At 50.5% G+C, this 17,043-nt stretch overlaps 1 protein-coding gene across 3 annotated transcripts in view; it reads right to left on the bottom strand.

Annotated features, from left to right (window-relative positions):
• LOC128337906 (mevalonate kinase-like) overlaps positions 1-17,043 on the bottom strand; it is a 185,308-nt gene that overhangs the window by 98,879 nt on the left and 69,386 nt on the right. The window lies entirely within an intron of this gene.

The following is a 17,043-nucleotide window of genomic DNA, read 5'->3' on the forward strand; positions in this document are numbered from 1 at the left end:
CTCTTGGGGGCCCCAGTCGGGGATGATCTCTCCTCTCTCTGAGAGCTTGCATTTTGTTGGTTTCAAGCAAGAATGGAAACCCTTAGCATGATCCTAGAGAAGGGAGGTCCTAAGGGCCACACAGCAGGCAGAGGTGAGACTCCTGAAGGCAGAGACAGGTAGCAAGGTCCAGCAGCAGCTTGGAAGGTAGCAGAGGGGGCAACCACCAAGAGTCCTTCCCCGGCTGGAAAGGGGATTAAAGATGCAGCACACCAGCCTCCCTGCAAGGTGCCTGGGAGCCCATTTTATGATAAGCGATCTTCAAACATAAGCAAATAGTACATAATTCTATTTGACCAGCGCTCATCAGCCGAATACAAAACAAGGCCTTGAATATCAATGCCGGGAAGCTGCGTGAGAGGGAGAGGAAGGAGGACGGCTCCTCCACTACAGACCCAGAGAGCCCTCCTTCTTTGCAATGACCCAGCCATTTCTCTCTTTAATGGCACGAGAGACTCAGTACAGGGAAATGGCCCATCCGTAATTTCACACCAGCACACCAGGCAGAGGAAGGGCGTCCCTTCCATTTGGGGGTGGCCGGGTGGCCACCACTCCAGCTTCATGGCCCCTGAGGGATCCCTTTTAAGAAAGAGGAGACCATGGGCATGATCCAGTGCACAGCCTGTGCAAACCTATCCCAAGGAGTGTCCAGTTCCCAGTGGTTTTCTGTTGCAGGCACTCGCAAGGGTGATGGCCATGAACGGGGAGCCATGGGTGGCCATGCCAAGACCCCATTTGGAGCTTGCACACAACAGCCTGCCATTAGGAGCAGGGAGAGGGTGACATGCTGGGGTGGGCCAAGTAAGGGCAGGAGGCACGGCTCTTAAGTGTTTATACCACACCTGTCCAATCCAGAGCCATCTTACTAGACTGGTCTCATGACCATTAGCTGGGTGGGAGAACCTTCCTACCACTGGGCTAAACCCTAGATCTCCATTCACAGCGGGCACCAATGCCTGGAGAGTCCCATTAATAAACCCAAACCAACGTGTGTTTATTGATTAAGAACGGCACTCAATACAAACGCAGACAGCAACTTGGCTCTCTGGACTGGGTGTCAGTCCTAGCCAACGGCCTGTTCGCTTCCATTGCCATTTTGAAGGCCCTTGAAGCCACCTGATGGCCTCAGGAGTTGAATGGAACCAACTCCATTCCCAGCCTGGAATTCCTTTTGCAAACTTTCAACACACACTTTCACCCAAAATCCACACTTTGTCACCCTTCCTGCTGCACCAACAATAGAAACGCGGCTGACAGGGGTGATATTCCAGCAACACTTGCTGTAAATTAAGGAGGATTAGGCAACCATTAAGGAAGCAGTGGGGAGGGGCCAAAAAAATTATATTATGCCACAGATAATGGAGATTAGGGAGAGTGAAAGGAAGGGAGGAGATGCATCCATCCGAGAGCATATGGAGGAAGAGATACTTGATACCCCAGTGCCCCCCCCCCCAGAAGCAACGTTCAGGGATCAAAACAGAAGCTGCAAGAGACATCAGGGTTTAATGGCAGTTGGTTCCACAGCTTGTGGCTTGAGCCATCAGTGCATTAACTGGCTGTAAAAAGATATCAGACATTGATTATCCATTTAAAAAAAAAGTCCATGTCAGTAAAAATGTCACAATGATTCAGAAAAGACTGTAACTTCTGATTGGGGTGCTTTTTGAGGATGGAGGACCCGTCGCCCCCAGTGGATTGAAACGCAGCCAGTTCACAGAGACTCTTGTGATGAGGGAGAGACAAGGGTTGGCTTCCTTACAAGGCCCACTGGCTGCCTGGGACAACTTCTTCAACACGTGTCCAAAGTGCATCGTGCCACGTCCTTGGAAACCTTCCAGAAATGGGAGGATCATGGATGGCGGGAGAGGACCTTTGGAGAGAAGGTGAAACGGAATGGCGCCGCTGGCATCCTGAGCCACACGGCGTTGAATTTCCATGCCAGTGGTGAGCCAACTGAAGTTTTGGGGTACAGGACAGAGTTAATGTGGAACAGTGGATAATTTGGGGGTTCAAATATCTTCTTGGCTATGAGGCTTGATCAGCAGCCTTGTGGAATCAGTAGGCTGGTCCTGACAATACTGGATAGGGAAGCCGGCGCCTACCTAGGTTCAGCAGCTGTGCGCGCACTGCCATTTCTGGATTGTCTGTAAGTTAGAAACAAGGTCAGAGGTGCCACGGTCTGTGATGGGGTGTTCAGCAGCAGCTGGGGCCAAGAGCTCCCTCCTCTCCAGCTGCTGCACCCAGCTCTTTTGACGAGGTAGGAGGAAAAGCAACAGAAAGTGTCCGCATCCCAGGCTGGGGATATTTGAGATCTGCCCATAGCGATAATCAGGGTTGCTAACTTCTCACCTCAAGCCCAGGGAAGGTAATGCCAGTTCATGTGTTTTCTTTTCTAGTGCTATGTCATGGCCTTCTGTATGCCAAAATATGCTAGACATTAATACCCATCGTAATGGCACAGCGGGGAAATGACTTGACTAGCAAGCCAGAGGTTGCTGGTTCAAATCCCCACTGGTATGCTTCCTAGACTATGGGAAACTCCTATATCGGGCAGCAGCAATACGGGAAAATGCTGAAAGGCATCATCTCATACTGCATGGGAGGAGGCCATGGCCAACCCCTCCTGTATTCTACCAAAGACAACACTGACTTGACGGCACACTTTACCTTTAATTGTAATTATAATTATTAAAATGCCAAATGACATCCTTCTAGAACAGGGGTTCCCAAGCATGGCTCCTCAGAGGTTGTTGGACAACAACTCCCATCATTCCCCGCCACAACGGCCAAAGCCCCACAGCATCTGGGGAGCCACGCTTGGAACCCTACTCTAGAACAGAACCCCTGCTCTAGAACAAAGGTTGTGATGTCAAAATGTTTCCCTCTGGTTTTTGTCTGTTCCCCTCCAAGCTCCAAAGTTTTTCCCACTGGAAGTTAGTCCCAAAGAACTTTGATGGAGCCGCACCTGCCTGTCTGTTCCTAGCAACGTTATTTACAAGGCAAGAGTAAATTGATAACGGCCTGAATGGTTTCCTATGAGATAAAGGGACTGTCATCTCTGTGGATCTCGCTCACCAGAAGCGCCCATAAAACATCTTCCCTTTGAAAACTTGCTCTTTCTCCTTTTTCCCCCGGAGTGAGTGATGGAGTTCTCCGTGAAATATTTTTGCCATTCTGACGACCAGGCTCCTATATAAAAATGAATTGTGCTGCTGTAGAAAGCTACCCTATCTGTTATCTCGGATGGCAACACCACGGCCAGGTGTATTTATTGGCCGCAGGGGGGCCCTGAACTACCTGCCTACCATGCAGGTAATTCATCCCTGAGACATGAATCAAAGGCCACTCAAGAAGCAAGCCGGAGATGATCTACTGGAGGGGCAGGAGAGACGGGGCTGGAAGGAACGGGGACCAACCGGCAGAGGCCACTGCTCAGGGCCCCCAGTCCTAAAATAGGTGATCAGCTCTACAAACTATTCTTTGGCAGCTGCAGGGCATGGAATACGAGGCTGATTCACATGATCCCCAACAGGGATGTCTGGTCATGAGGACACCAAGGGAAGAGGCAGGGAGAGTAATCGTGTGGGAGGCAGGAACTGGGTAGGGTGGCTTTTCGTCCAGGCTTGGCAAAATGCTGGGGAGATCATCTGAGTTGGGCTCACGCTTCCTACCCAGTGCCTGCCTCCCACACAATCACTCTCCCCACCTCCTACCCTAACCTTCGGAGTTCTCGCGACCACCGACTGAGAGCACGCCCAGCCCTCCAACCCAGATGGGGATTGTGTGAACAAATCTACAGGCTGCACACGGCACGACACCTGCATGTTTATGCACGCGCATTGACACTAGAGACAATGCATCTGTTTCCCGTTCTGAGACTTAGCTTTCTGAAGACCTGGGAAGGGACCTGAGAGAGAGAGCGCTGCACAAGGACACGGAATCCCATTGCAAGCTCCTGATCAGAAAAACAAAATGATGTCATCATACATATAGAAACCTCATATTGGCTCAGATTGTTAATGCCTTTGCCACATTTTTATCCTGCGGAGCTCATGAGAGAAAGGAGGAGAGTTGGTCATCCCCCCCCCCACACACAGATTGTATCATCACAATAACCGTCTTGTGCAGGCTGGATAGAACCGGGGTCTCGCTCTTTTGCAAGTGGCCCTCTGTCCACGGCTACACCAGATCAGCGCTGCACAGACTGGGCTTTGTCAGTGCCACAGCACAGGGTCCTCCCCGGACCAACCATGCATCTGCTTATGTTGAGCTCAAATCTGGAGGGTTTTGCTTTGAGTGAAAGAGGAAATGTTGGACACTCGGGCACAAGGGTGCAGAAGAGGAGGTGCTTTTGAAGAAAAGCTGCCAGCCCCTGCAATCCAGGCCCACCCCATCGCTGACCCTCTCAGCGGCAGCTCCACGGTCCCTGGAGCCTGCCAGCCAGCCCCTCCGCAGGAATGGAGAGGAGGTTTCTCCCCACAAGTGCCAGGCCTTCTCCAGGCCGCCCCAGGAGAGCCAGAGCTGATTTATGGGCCGTCCTTTCTGCTGTTGCCACCGTCTGTTCGTCAATCTGCCTGCATTTGTTTGTTTGCTGTGTTTCCAATGAGTCAAATCAATGGAACGTAATACATATCTGCAGAAGAGGAGTGGGAGGGAATGAGTGCCCCCCCCTCCAACCTTCACGCAGGCTGCTCTTTTCTCTTCTTCCTGAGATGCTGTTGCTGCAGTCCAGGGCAGAGGCAACTCCCATGCCAGGCTTTCCCCTCTTTTTTTGCTGCCACAAAAGGGGCCTTTTCCTGCTCCTTGCAGATTCTCCCCACCGCAGCATCAGCAGCTGCACAGCTAACAGAAACTCAACAAGGTGCAGCTTATTTCAGCATATTGAGGGGCAGTGATGGGGAAAACCACACCTGCTGGATTTCTGGCTTTCAGGGTAGCTGCTGTTAAAGGCACAGGCACCCTGCCAGAAAAACAAAGTGGCAATAAGATGCCCCCTGGGAACAGAGACAAGAGCCCCCTCCCACTGTCACCACTCTTCCGAGGTATACTGCCTCTGAAGCTGGAGGCTCCATTCGCTCTCAATATCCACCAGCAAAACTGAGCTGGATGGACCAAGAGTCTGACTCAGCAGTTCACAAGTTGAACTGCAAAGCTCTACGGGGGAAATACAGCTGGAAAGAGTCACCTTAAGTGGCGCAGCGGGAAAATGCTTGACTAACAAGCAGAAGGTTGCCGGTTCGAATCCCCGCTGGGACTATATCAGGCAACAGCGATATAGGAAGATGCCTAAAGGCCTCATCTCATACTGCGCAGGAGGAGGCCATGGTCAACCCCTCTCGTATTCTACCAAAGACAACCACAAGGCTCTGCGGGCGCCAGGAGTCGAAATCGACTTGACGGCACACTTTACCTTTCCAGCTGGAAAGTGCCTGCACTGGCAGTCCAAACCCCTTTAACAGAGTGCCACTGAGACAATTCACTGATGAAATTCTCCTCCGGATTTCAAACCAGGCTTAATCAAAACAACCCACCAGATAATTTGTGTTTTCTCTTTTCCCTCCGGGTTGCCAATGCTTCCATCAATGCTGCTTTTAAAACAGACATAATATGCACTTGTGCCCCCCCCTCCATTTCACTGGGTTATATCTTATATATATTCAGCATGTGACTTTTAGATTTGCACTGCATTTTAACACGAAATATAACAGGTTAGTCTATTTCACAATCAGTTGTGTGGCAGTGAAGGAAACAAACAAAGATTGCAGAATAACAGGAAATGAAAACCCAGTTCTGCCTGCTGCACAAATTAACTGCTCCTAGCCAGAAAATTCCTCCCAGATGAGGAATTTACATGTTTGATCCTTCTTGTATGTGACACATTTTAATATATCGGAAACAGAAAATCGGATTTGAAATCCGACAGGCACTTAATGAAGATATTTTAAAATTGGTTCGTTCCTCCTCTCTTTCCCACACATATACACGCACAGAGTTTAAAGCCAAAGGCCTGAGCTGAAAACCTACAAATTAAATCTCTGTTGATTATGCAAACTTGATCTGGTGTTTCCTCATAAATAAAGGATGAGAGAGGTGTGCTTGCTCCTTCTGCTTTCTGTGTCGATATTCATTGTATGCAAATTGTCCACGGGCTGGAAGGCAAAGGAGCGCACCGCTCACCAGACAGCCCATAGGATCCTACTGAAGCAGAAGGACCTTGCCGTCACCGGTCGCAGAGACAGAGGGAGATTGTGCTGAGCATCATCTTAGGGCTGACGAGATGTGACTAAAGACCCACAGTTTGGCCTTACGTGTGTGTGTGTGTGTGTTTGTGAACTGCCGGTGTGGGGGGCACTTATCCGACATGGGGGAGGAGCTGACCTTCCACTGCTGTGATCCCAACCTCTTGTGGCTTCTCCTCCTCTTCAGCTAACTTAGCACGGCGGCTCCCTTTCAAGGGAGTGACTCTGCAAAGCACCACTAGACCCCAGGGCCCAAATCCAACAATCTCTTGCAGAAACAGGCACTGCGGGATCACCAACAGAGCTTTCTCACTCAGTGGCACACGCACACTCCCTGGCTAACAGTCAGAGTCACACAAGGGCCCTCTCAACCGGGACACCAGACCTGAGGCCGAAAGATGAGGCCTGTGGATAAGCCACCTTGTCCAAAAAGGCAGGTTCTACGCCAGAGGCACCATCTGGACATGTCGCAATTTCAGCACCAGCACATCCTACAGCGCAGCTTCTGCTGCAAAGTTTTGATCAAGATGATACATTGGCAGGAGGTGCTGGTAGGAGGTCTCTCTTTCTTCTGCAACTAGGGCAGACCCTGCTTGGCAAAGGGGACAAGTCATGCTTGCTACCACAAGACCAGCTCTTCTCCTGGGGGCGGGAGGGGGGCGGTCCCAATGGCACAGGAACATCTGGAGACTGCCTCCGAGGTTCTTCCCATCCTGCTTCATCTCCAGAACTGTCTTCCCTCAACTGTGGGAGACCTACAATGACAATAACCCATTGCCACATGCTTGGGTTCCCCCTTTGCCACACAGTTCCCCACAACCATCTCCTGGTCCCCAAGAGGAAAAACTATGGTGAAATCAGGGCCTCTGCTCTGATTTCAAAGTTTGCTCTAAGAGCCCTCAGCTGCTGCTGCTGGTGCAACATCCATTCTGGCCAGCTCTTTGCCCTGCGTCTAAGCTGCCTTGTGGACAGTGTCCCACCTGTGTCCTGGGCCCTGGCTCCAGGGCTGGCTTTCCCTCCTTGCTGGACCACTCCCTCGTCTCTTGCAAGCCCTGGCTCCAAGTTCACTGTGTCATCAGGATGTGCAGCAGTTTCTAGCTCAACTTCTGTAGCACAAGCACAACCGTATATGGTTTCTTTTCCCCAATGTGGAGAGCAAGATGATATAGCGGGTGCAATTTTGTTGCTGTTAAAAAAAAGCCTAGAAGTACAAAAAGAGCGAAGGTCTCAGATTCAATCAAAGGTCCGAGAACATTGGGCCCCGGAGCTTAGCCATTCAAATTCCCCGTATTGATTTTGCGTCTGCTCTTTCAATATTGCTGATGCCCTGGCTTCTATAGATTATGACAAACATGCCCACTGGGATGGCTACGACTTGGAATTAAAGGGGGGGGGGGGGAGAGACAGAGGGGCTGAGAAGAGAAAAACAACCCCGGATGCCACCGTTTTTATGACAGAGCAGTTTTTAAGCTCAGCCGCTCATCTGGCAAGGAAATGCAGCCTGGGCTGGGTCACAGAGAAACCGTGACAGAAAGCGGCTTGCAGCTTAAAGGATTTCTTTCGTGACTTGCGTTTCTGCAGGGATGTGCATTTGGTGGGATGCCGTGTTCTTTGGAGGATGAATGAGGTAGCCTCTTCTTCCTTTTCTGCCTCTCTAGAATATGGATTTTGGCTCACAACCCAAAGATCACATCTGCTGCATTAATGGCCCCACAGTCATGAAAAAATATATTGTGGCCAGGGGAGGCTCATCGACACCCCTGCTGCCCTCCCAGGCCACAATCGTGCTTTCTCTATCTTGCCAGAAGGGAGGGTAGGCAGAAGGATCAGAGGAAGAAGGGGAGGAGAGCGGGTCTTGTGGTAGTAATCATGAATTGGCTGTGGGCCATCTTACGATGACGGGTTCCGCCTTGCAGGAGTGAGCAGACTGGATATTCTTGTGGCGCCATCCAGCACAGGCCTATGGGGCAGCCCTAAACATGCAATGCTTACAGGGGCTAGACAAAATTAGGGAGCAAGAGAGGGGTGTCAACGACCGCTAGTCACAAGGACTATGTGGAGCCTCCATGTTCAAAGGCAGTGTATCCCTCCAATGGAGTTCCATGGTGCAGCCCAGCATGCTCCACCTTCACAATTCCCAGATTTGCCCCTCAACCGCCATTCTGGAGACCTGCTTCAGCCTTCCAGCATCCTCTCCGTCAGAAGTGCCTGCCGCCTGTGCAAAAGCTTCAGGAACTGAAGGGGGATCACGTGAAGCTAACAAAATCCTTTTTCCTCGTACAATACCTGAGCGAAGACCTAGTTATGTTTCCTGTCAGTTGTTTATTCCAGGGGATGAGGAGATCAGACACTTTGCTTTGATGTTCACGGTAGGTACGGGGGGAGGAGGCACTTCAGAGCGATGGCAGCGCACGGGGGGGCGAGTGCGAGGAAGAGAGACAGAAAGCGAGGAGGAGGCGCTGAGCTTGAGTGGGCAAGGCTTCTTCTCTCTGACTTTGAAAGGGAATTACAGGGGGAAGCAGAACAAAATGGCACTTGGGAGAAGGGTGGCAAAATGAAGCTGTTTGCCAAGGCAAGAATGAGGAAGACGCCGACAGGACTCCAGAAGCGGCTTAATTTGCTAGCGAGGCTGTGATACGAGACATTCCAGTGTGGGAGCCAGGTGCAGAATCCCGTGCATGCAATGGAGAGACGCCGGGTCAACACGGGCTCTCCCGCGACAGCTCTTTCCTTTCCATGGTCAAAGCCAAGGCTCTGAGGAGAATGCGTGCCTGAGAGGGGTCTGGCTCCCCCCGCCTAATTAAGGGGTTTTGATTTGGTGCCTAAAGAGGAGCAGGCAGAAGCCTCTGCTCTGTTGACCCAGCAAGGGCAGAAAGGCCTCCGAGTATTTATTCCAGGCCTGGCCAATCAGGGTCAGGCTCCAACTATTTATACCAGACCTGGCCAATCAGGGTCAGGCTCCAACTATTTATACCAGGCCTGGCCAATCCGGGTCAGGCTCCAACTACTTATACCAGGCCTAGCCAATCAGGGTCAGGCTCCAACTACTTATACCAGGCCTAGCCAATCAGGGTCAGGCTCCAACTACTTATACCAGGCCTGGCCAATCAGGGTCAGGCTCCAACTACTTATACCAGGCCTGGCCAATCTGGAGGCTTCATACTGCCTACCAATCATGGGAGTTGATGTTTTATTTACACTTATTTATTTTTACACTTACATCCCACTCTTCCTCTGAGGAGCTCAGCGCGGTCCATGTGGTTATTTTTATCCTCACAACAGCCCTGTGAGGTAGGTTAGGTGGAGAGATAAGTGAGCAGCCCAGAGTCACCCAATGAGTTTCATGGTTGAATGGGGATTCGAACTCGGGTCTTCCCAGCCCTAGTCCAACACTCTAACCACTACGCTATGTTGCACAGGTGCTCTGTTTCTTCGCACCTGGGGAACTCGAAGCCTGAGCCCAAACAATTCCAATTAGCTCACCAGGTTCAGCCCACCCTTTGGCCATGAAGTTCTCGGTAACTTCCAGCCCCACGGCCCCCAACATCCACCATGGTTGTGACTGTGGAATTATGGGAGAGGGCCTCAGAAAGTGACCCCCGTTATGAAAATAGGGGTGTTTCAAGCATGCCCCCTTTTTCATCTGCGAACCGTTGGGAGGGCATGCTGGCCTACGGGAGTGAGGGCAGCCATGTCTAAGTAGGCCTCAGCCTCCTCACTCTTTTAGAAAATGGCCCCAACACACACACACACACACACACACACACACACACACACACACAGCCTGGGAAGAGGCCTTGCTGCCCCATCTCTCCTTCTCTCCCCCACCCCACGCGCCGCCATCCGTCTTCCCCGTTGTTCTTTCCACCCGGGCTGGAAATCATTGCCTAATTTAGAAAAATGACGGCACGTCACTTCCCCACTGACACAGTCGCTCCTGAAAATTTACTTCAAGGTTCATTGTTGGCAATGTCAAAAGTGATGAAAACCAATAAAAAGAACCAGCGCGGCATGAACGTCTCCCTGACAGCGTCGCTGAAGAGACGGGGGGTGGGGGGTGGGGAGAGGGCTGAAGGGGGAGAAGAGGAGCCATGAGGGGGAGAAGAGGGGGCTGAGAGCGAGCTGTTGCCTGTGCCCGTATAGATAAAAGGTAATTGAAATGTTAGTTCCATTAATATTTCAGCGCGCCCCATATCTGACAACCAGGCTCCTCGAGCGGAAGCGGCGGGCCTCTCTTTAACTTCCAGGGGCACATCAAAAGGCAAGAAACTGTAGATACTACTACACCACAGTGGCTGTTCCCCAGCCTTTGAGCAGGCATTTTCTGAGGTAAAGGTGACCATTACTGAGGTAAAGTTGTTGCCTCCTTTCAGAAGCAAAGTTGTCCCTTCGCTGAGGTAAAGCTGACCATCACTGAAGTAAACTTGTCCCGTTTCAGAGGCAAAGCAGATAATTTCTGTGGTAATGTTGTCTCCTTCCTGAGGTAAAGTTGCTCTTTGGTCCATAGGGTCAGCAACTGGAAAGAGCCAAAGACTGGAGTGCATGGACAGAAACAACTCAACGTATTTGCATAAGGCAGCCATATTTTTAGGGATCTCAGTGATGCAATAAGTGCTCTACAAGGTTCGCCGCAGGATTCCTTGTGAAGTCTCTGAGGCGCACCTCTCAGACAGTTGAATTTGGGTGCAAAAAAGTCTCTCCGTGCTGCCCCCATTCCTTGGTTGCAGATGCCAAGCAGTCAGGAGTCAGTCATCCTAATTAAATTGCTACTGACTTTTACTTGCATCGCCAGTCAATAGGCGCTTTAATGCTATCAGCAACCGAGTTGGCTCTCAGCGAAAAATGTTTCCTCATGTGCCTCATTCGCCCTGACTGCTAACTGATGGTTTCCGATGCCGAAGAGGAGGCTGGCCTGAGGGGACATCACAGAGATATGTAGATGTACGAAGATGACAGGAGGATTCTGGGAGGGGACCGTGATTTCGGCTGCCCACCAAATGCCTGGAAGGAGTTCAACCCAACTGGAGAACCTCTTAAGCAATGACACAACAAGAGCCAAATTGTGGTGGGAGAGGCACCCCCTCATAGGAACATAGGAAGCTGCCATATACCAAGTCAGACCCTTGGTCCATCTAGCTCAGTGCTGTCTACACAGACTGGCAGCGGCTTCTCCAAGGGTGCAAGCAAGGAGTCTCTCTCATCTCTGTCTTGGAGATGCTGCCAGAGAGGGAACTTGGAACCTTCTGCAGGTATGCATGCAGATGCTCTTCCCACAGTGGCCCCTTCATTCCCTAAGTGGAATATCTTATAGTGTTCCCATGTAGTTTCCTATTCAAATGCAAACCAGGGTGGGCACTGATTAGCAAAGGGGACACTTCATGCCTATTACCACAAGACCAGCTCTCTTTCCTCCGTGCTGCTAACCAGCGGGGCAGAGTCTGGGGTTTATTTTGCTCTCTGCTTCAGCCTACCTGCATGACTTCGTTTCCAATATCTTGAGGGAGTTGAGCAGACACGTCCCAGGGCATGTCTACTGCTTGGTCTTCTACCCATATCTCTTGATCGAAACCTGCAATCTTGTGGGTGCCTTCCCTTCTGTCAAGGCAATGTCCTGCTTCAGGTAAAAGAAGTTTCATGCTGTCCCAGCAAAGCAAATGCTACAAACGCTACTGTGCTGTCTGCTCCCATATGAAACTGCCCCCGAAACGAGATCTGTTTTGGAGGCCCTGATCCACAAGCCGCCTCCTTCAAAGGTCAGCTGGGTGGCAACAGGAGACAGGGCCTTTTCAGAGTGAGTTGTGGCACCATCCCGGGGGAGACACTCGCCTAACACCAACCAATCTGGGCAAAGCTCAAGAGAGAGTCGAACGTCAGGACGCCCAGCTGCTGCTGAGAAAGCAGAGCTCCGCTTCTGGCTCAAGGAAAGGCGCAAGTGGAATTAAGGCTGCAAGAAACCCTTCGTGCATCTTCTGCTTGACACGGAGGAACTTGTCTCACTGCATCCCAAGCACACACACAAGCCTGCAAACCGCCTCCTCAGCCCACCGGGAGAGTCAGCAGAACTTTAATTTTAATGTTCATTGAGCATGTAAAAAGGGAGGGAGGGGGAAAATCAATTTAATAACCTGTCTCCACAAACAGTGCCTGGAGGCTTCTCGGCAAAACGCAGCTTGCAGAACTTTTGGAAAGTCTTTTGTCTCATTATTTATTGTGGGCTCCGTAAATACAATCGTCAGCAGCGGAGAACGCAGCTGCAGCCATTCTCCTTGCTGCCGAGCAAGTTTGAACTCCAGGCCATGAGCAGAGCAAAGGGTGCATTACGGGGAAAATCTGCAGGCAGTTGAACCCTGAAGTAATTTCCCGGGGAGCAAAACTCAACAAGCGACCAAACTAAGAGCCTTCTTTGGAGGGCGGCGACCACATTGCTCAGACATCTGCCACCCTACAGCCCCAGCACAGAACTGGGTACCAGGTGGACCCTGGGAATGCCAGCTTTCTTTCTTTTTTAAAGGCATCAAAATACATCTTTATTTGTTATGGGATGGATATACCATATGTCCTTATGATATAGAGGTAAGCTTGAAAGAGTGTAAATCAGTGACTAGTGATCTTAAGTGGACTGAGCAGGACTTTCCCGTGCTTGACGGGGGAGGGTGGGTTAGAATGATGAATACCCAGCATCCCTGCTGGATTTTAAGCACTATATAGTACAGAAAATGGGAGAGGAGAGCTGGCCTTGTGGTGGCAAGCATGACTTGTCCCCTTAGCTAAGCAGGGTCCACCCTGGTTGCATATGAATGGGAGACTTGGTGTCTGAGCACTGGAAGAGATTCCCCTTAAGGATGGAGCCACTCTGGGAGGAGCATCTAGGTTCCAAGTTCCCTCCCTGGCAGCAGCATCCCCAAGATAGGGCAGAGAGAGATTCCTGCTTGCAACCTTGGAGAAGATACTGCCAGTCTGTGTAGACAATACTGAGCTAGATGGACCGAGGGTCTGATTCAGTATATGGCAGCTTCCTATGTTCCTAACCCAGAAGAACTGGTCTTATTGTCAGTATCCTTTCTTTTCTTGTGCTCTGCAGATGGTGCACCTAGAGAGTCGAGTTGAAATGCAAGGCACCGGCTTCCCAAGAGTTCCTACTTGTTCTGACATTCATTCCCTCCCTCCCTCCCTCTCACCCACCCAGTATTTGCAAAGGCTCTTCATCATCCCATTTCCCTCTACACCCACAAGACAGCTGCAGAGAAACCTTCACTCAAAATCCTTTGGGAGCCTTGCAGGGATACAGGAGCACGAAGCAGATTGGGAAAACTGGCAAAACGAAGCCACTACCTGCCAGCTGCTCCCTAAGAAATGTCCTTCTTTGAAACGAAGATGCTCTCACCCCCACTGCCTTAACAAAATCCTTTCCATTCTCCCAGTCTAAATCCCCAAAGGAAGTTTCTTTTGATCTCCAAAATCACAGCTTCCCGTCTGCCTGCCTCCATTGCACCACTATACAGGTGAAAGGCCTTGCCCTAACAGCTTCCTGGGAAGCCGCCCCCACCCCACCCGCTTCCAGGATTAGACAGAATCAGCAGTGACTCAGCAACCGGAGAGCTTATTCCGAGGCACTTCTTCTCGTCCCTGATGAAGCACAGGCTTAGCTCAGCTTTCAGCCTAAATTGTGCCAAATAACTGAAGATACCTATATTTGCATAAGTTGGTCAGGTCATAGAGTCTGGCTTTCCTTGGCCCCCTGATCAGAACAGGAAGAGGGCTGAAGTTTTTTAAGCAAAGGGAAATGGCAACTGAAATTATTTCATCAAATTCTGCAGAGTTGCTACCAACAAGTTGATGTTAACGGAACCTTGTTGCAGACAAGGCAGGAGGTTCTTTGTTTTTAATTTGTCAAAGTTATACGAACGGAAGACTACGCAAAGGCACAGGAATAAATAGGGTGAGGAACAGAGTATTCCAGGAGTGCTGTTGCGGCAGATTGCGGGAGGCACATCTGCCCGAAGAGGAGGAAAACAGGTTGTCATCGAGCTAATCAAAAAGCAAAATGTTCCAAACTCATCACCAAACCCATCCAAGACGTTACTGGATGATTTACTTAACAGAAGATGGACCCCGTTTTGGAAACAGTGCCTCTTGGGAGTCTGGCAAACCATTATAAAAAAACCCCACACTCCTTTCCAGAACATGAAGCCCACCTTGACCTGAAATCTTGCACAGCCTCTGTCCGACTCAGGCTGGAGGCAGGCAATTGTTTTCAAGGAAGTTGAAACTGGTCTGAGAACAGCCTCATTCCCCAGGGAATTCTCCACACAGCAGGCTTTACTGCAAGTTTTTTGTGAGGCTTTGCTGCGAACTCAATGCTATCCAAAAAAAAACCCAATGCAAAAAGTGAATTTAACCCCGGATAAAAATCAGTTGCATTCCAACGAGCAGGGAAAAACCCAAATCACGTGTGAAGTGCTCCCTGATAGCTCACAGGGACTTTGGGGTAAATCTGCCCAACATGTCCCGCTCCATTCCGGAGGAGATGAGGACTAAAAGCCAGGTATGGAAAACTTCCAGGCTAAAGGCAGACACTTGTATTCTGTGCCCTTCTCTCCTCAGTTCACACAGATTTTTGGAATAATAGCATAGCCTGCAAAACCTGCTTCTGCACACCACCAGCCCTGATCCCTCCTTCAAGCAACCCCCTGGAAGGGGAAGATGGCCAGCCTCTAGTGACTCCTCCGCAGGAGAGCTGCTTGGTGGGTTTTGCCCCCACGTTATATGCAGCTTTGGGGAGTGGTGAACAGAGGGTCATGTGAATTTGCCAGCTCCAGCAGCAGAACATTTTCCATTGTTCCTGGGACTTCACAATCATTTCAGGATTGCCACAATTACAATGTCATAGCTAGCCATTTGTTTGTCAGGCAGGTTTATTTATTTTTATTTAAAATAAAATAAAAATTGCCTGTTAATGGCCCTGGATGGCCAGTCGGTGCCTCTTGCCCCCTACCCTTTCCCCCATAACCCAACCCCTGTGGATTTCAGACGCAGACTAGCAAAGGTTAAGAAAGTGCCAGACGTGTCTGTAGGGTGCATGCCCTCCTCCTCTCTGCTTAGTTGGAACCCTCTTGGTTGCTCACCACCTTCTCTGCGCTGCGCATGTGCTCACTCCCTCCTCCAAAGACAGCCCAAATCCCGGCTGCACTGCTCCAAGAACCTTCTCACCACTCGGGGAACTGGGGAGCACACACAGTGCAAGGTATGTTCTGTGCTGCTCGCCCACGGAATTTTTCATCAAATAACAGAACTCATTTTGCTTGCAACTCAAATTAGCAGGAGCAGAAGAGACACACGAGCGGAGGCAATATCGTGTTTCCTTACGAGGGGAGGTGTTCTCCTGGAGAGCTTTCGAATGGGGCCATTCCTCGCTCACCCCACCCCAGACGGAGAACCCTACAAACGTGAGCCACTTCATCATGAGTGAGCCTCTTTTTAGGGAAATCGCGGCATTGCATCTCTGCGCCCACACCCCTTCCTCCACCGCCTCCCTCGCCCACCCCCGGGCTCCCTCACCCCTGACCTAGAGAGAAACTAAGCAGAACTTTAATTTTAATGTTCATTGAGCATGGAAGAGGCAAGGGGAAAATCAATTTAATAACCTATATTTGCAAACAGTGCCTGAAGGAAGCACGGTGTAGCAGGCGTCTAGGGAAACCCTCCGATAATAAACTCTAAGGTTTCCTGCCTCAGACCTCAGGCCTGGCAGAAACCGTGAGCCTAGTTTCCATATTCCTTCTCTGCAAAAGAGAAAGAGAGAGAGAGAAATTGTAACACAGGAGCCAGTTTTATAAATACATCCAAGCACAAACACTGAAAGGAGCCTTGCTCGTCCACGGATAAACCATACGGATACCAAGTCACACACTTTTTCCCTTACAGGGAGTCTTCACGCTAAGGTGATTTCCCCCACAAATATTCCTGTAATGTGTCCAGAAAACACTTTGGGAGAAATTCTGCAGAGGCAGGCTCCAGAGCTCTCAAAGAAAACTAGACTAGAGGTAGAGCCTCCACATTCAGGGGCAGTCTAGCGCTAGAAACTGGGACACACCGTATATGTTGCCTTTAAGTCCTGTTCTTGCTTTAAGTCCCAGAACACTTTGCATGGCTTCCACTGGAAGAAGGATGCTGGCCCAATCCAGCATGACTCTTCTTGCCCCCTAGACTGCTCAGGAAACTGCAACCGCAGGATTGTGTCCCTGTAGATCAGCACAATACAAAGAGGCTCCGTTCCGCTCCTGCGTCCTGCTTGGCCTGCTTCCATGCATTTGGCAGCTGGAAGGATATTTAGCAAGGCTGATTGACGGGGAAGGGAGAATCTTCCTGCCTCTATTGTGAAAGCCGGGCGTGTTTCAGATTTCCATCGAATTTTACTTTCCCAAAAGAAAAAGGACAAAAAACCCTCCCGTCATTGAGAAGTTGTCAAGAAGATTGATTTTGTCAGGTGTTGACTGACAGGCCAGCTGGATCACCGGGACCCGGAGCACCAAATTCAAAAGGCGACCTTTCTTTGGATTTGCAAAGACACAACAGTGACCAAAGCAGGAGATGCTGGAGGTGCTCAGGCTTCTCTGCGCCCCTGCTGACAGGTGAGCCCTTTCTCGTCCACCCATTCTAGCCTCACAACAACCCTGTGAGGTAGACCACAGGGTTGGCATTAGGGCAGGAGGCAACCAAACAAAACACAATGAAAACAAGGTCAGAGGCCGGGAGCCAGGTGGGT

The sequence above is a fragment of the Hemicordylus capensis genome, chromosome 15, assembly GCF_027244095.1.
Source record: "Hemicordylus capensis ecotype Gifberg chromosome 15, rHemCap1.1.pri, whole genome shotgun sequence".
In the NCBI taxonomy this organism is placed as follows: domain Eukaryota; kingdom Metazoa; phylum Chordata; class Lepidosauria; order Squamata; family Cordylidae; genus Hemicordylus; species Hemicordylus capensis.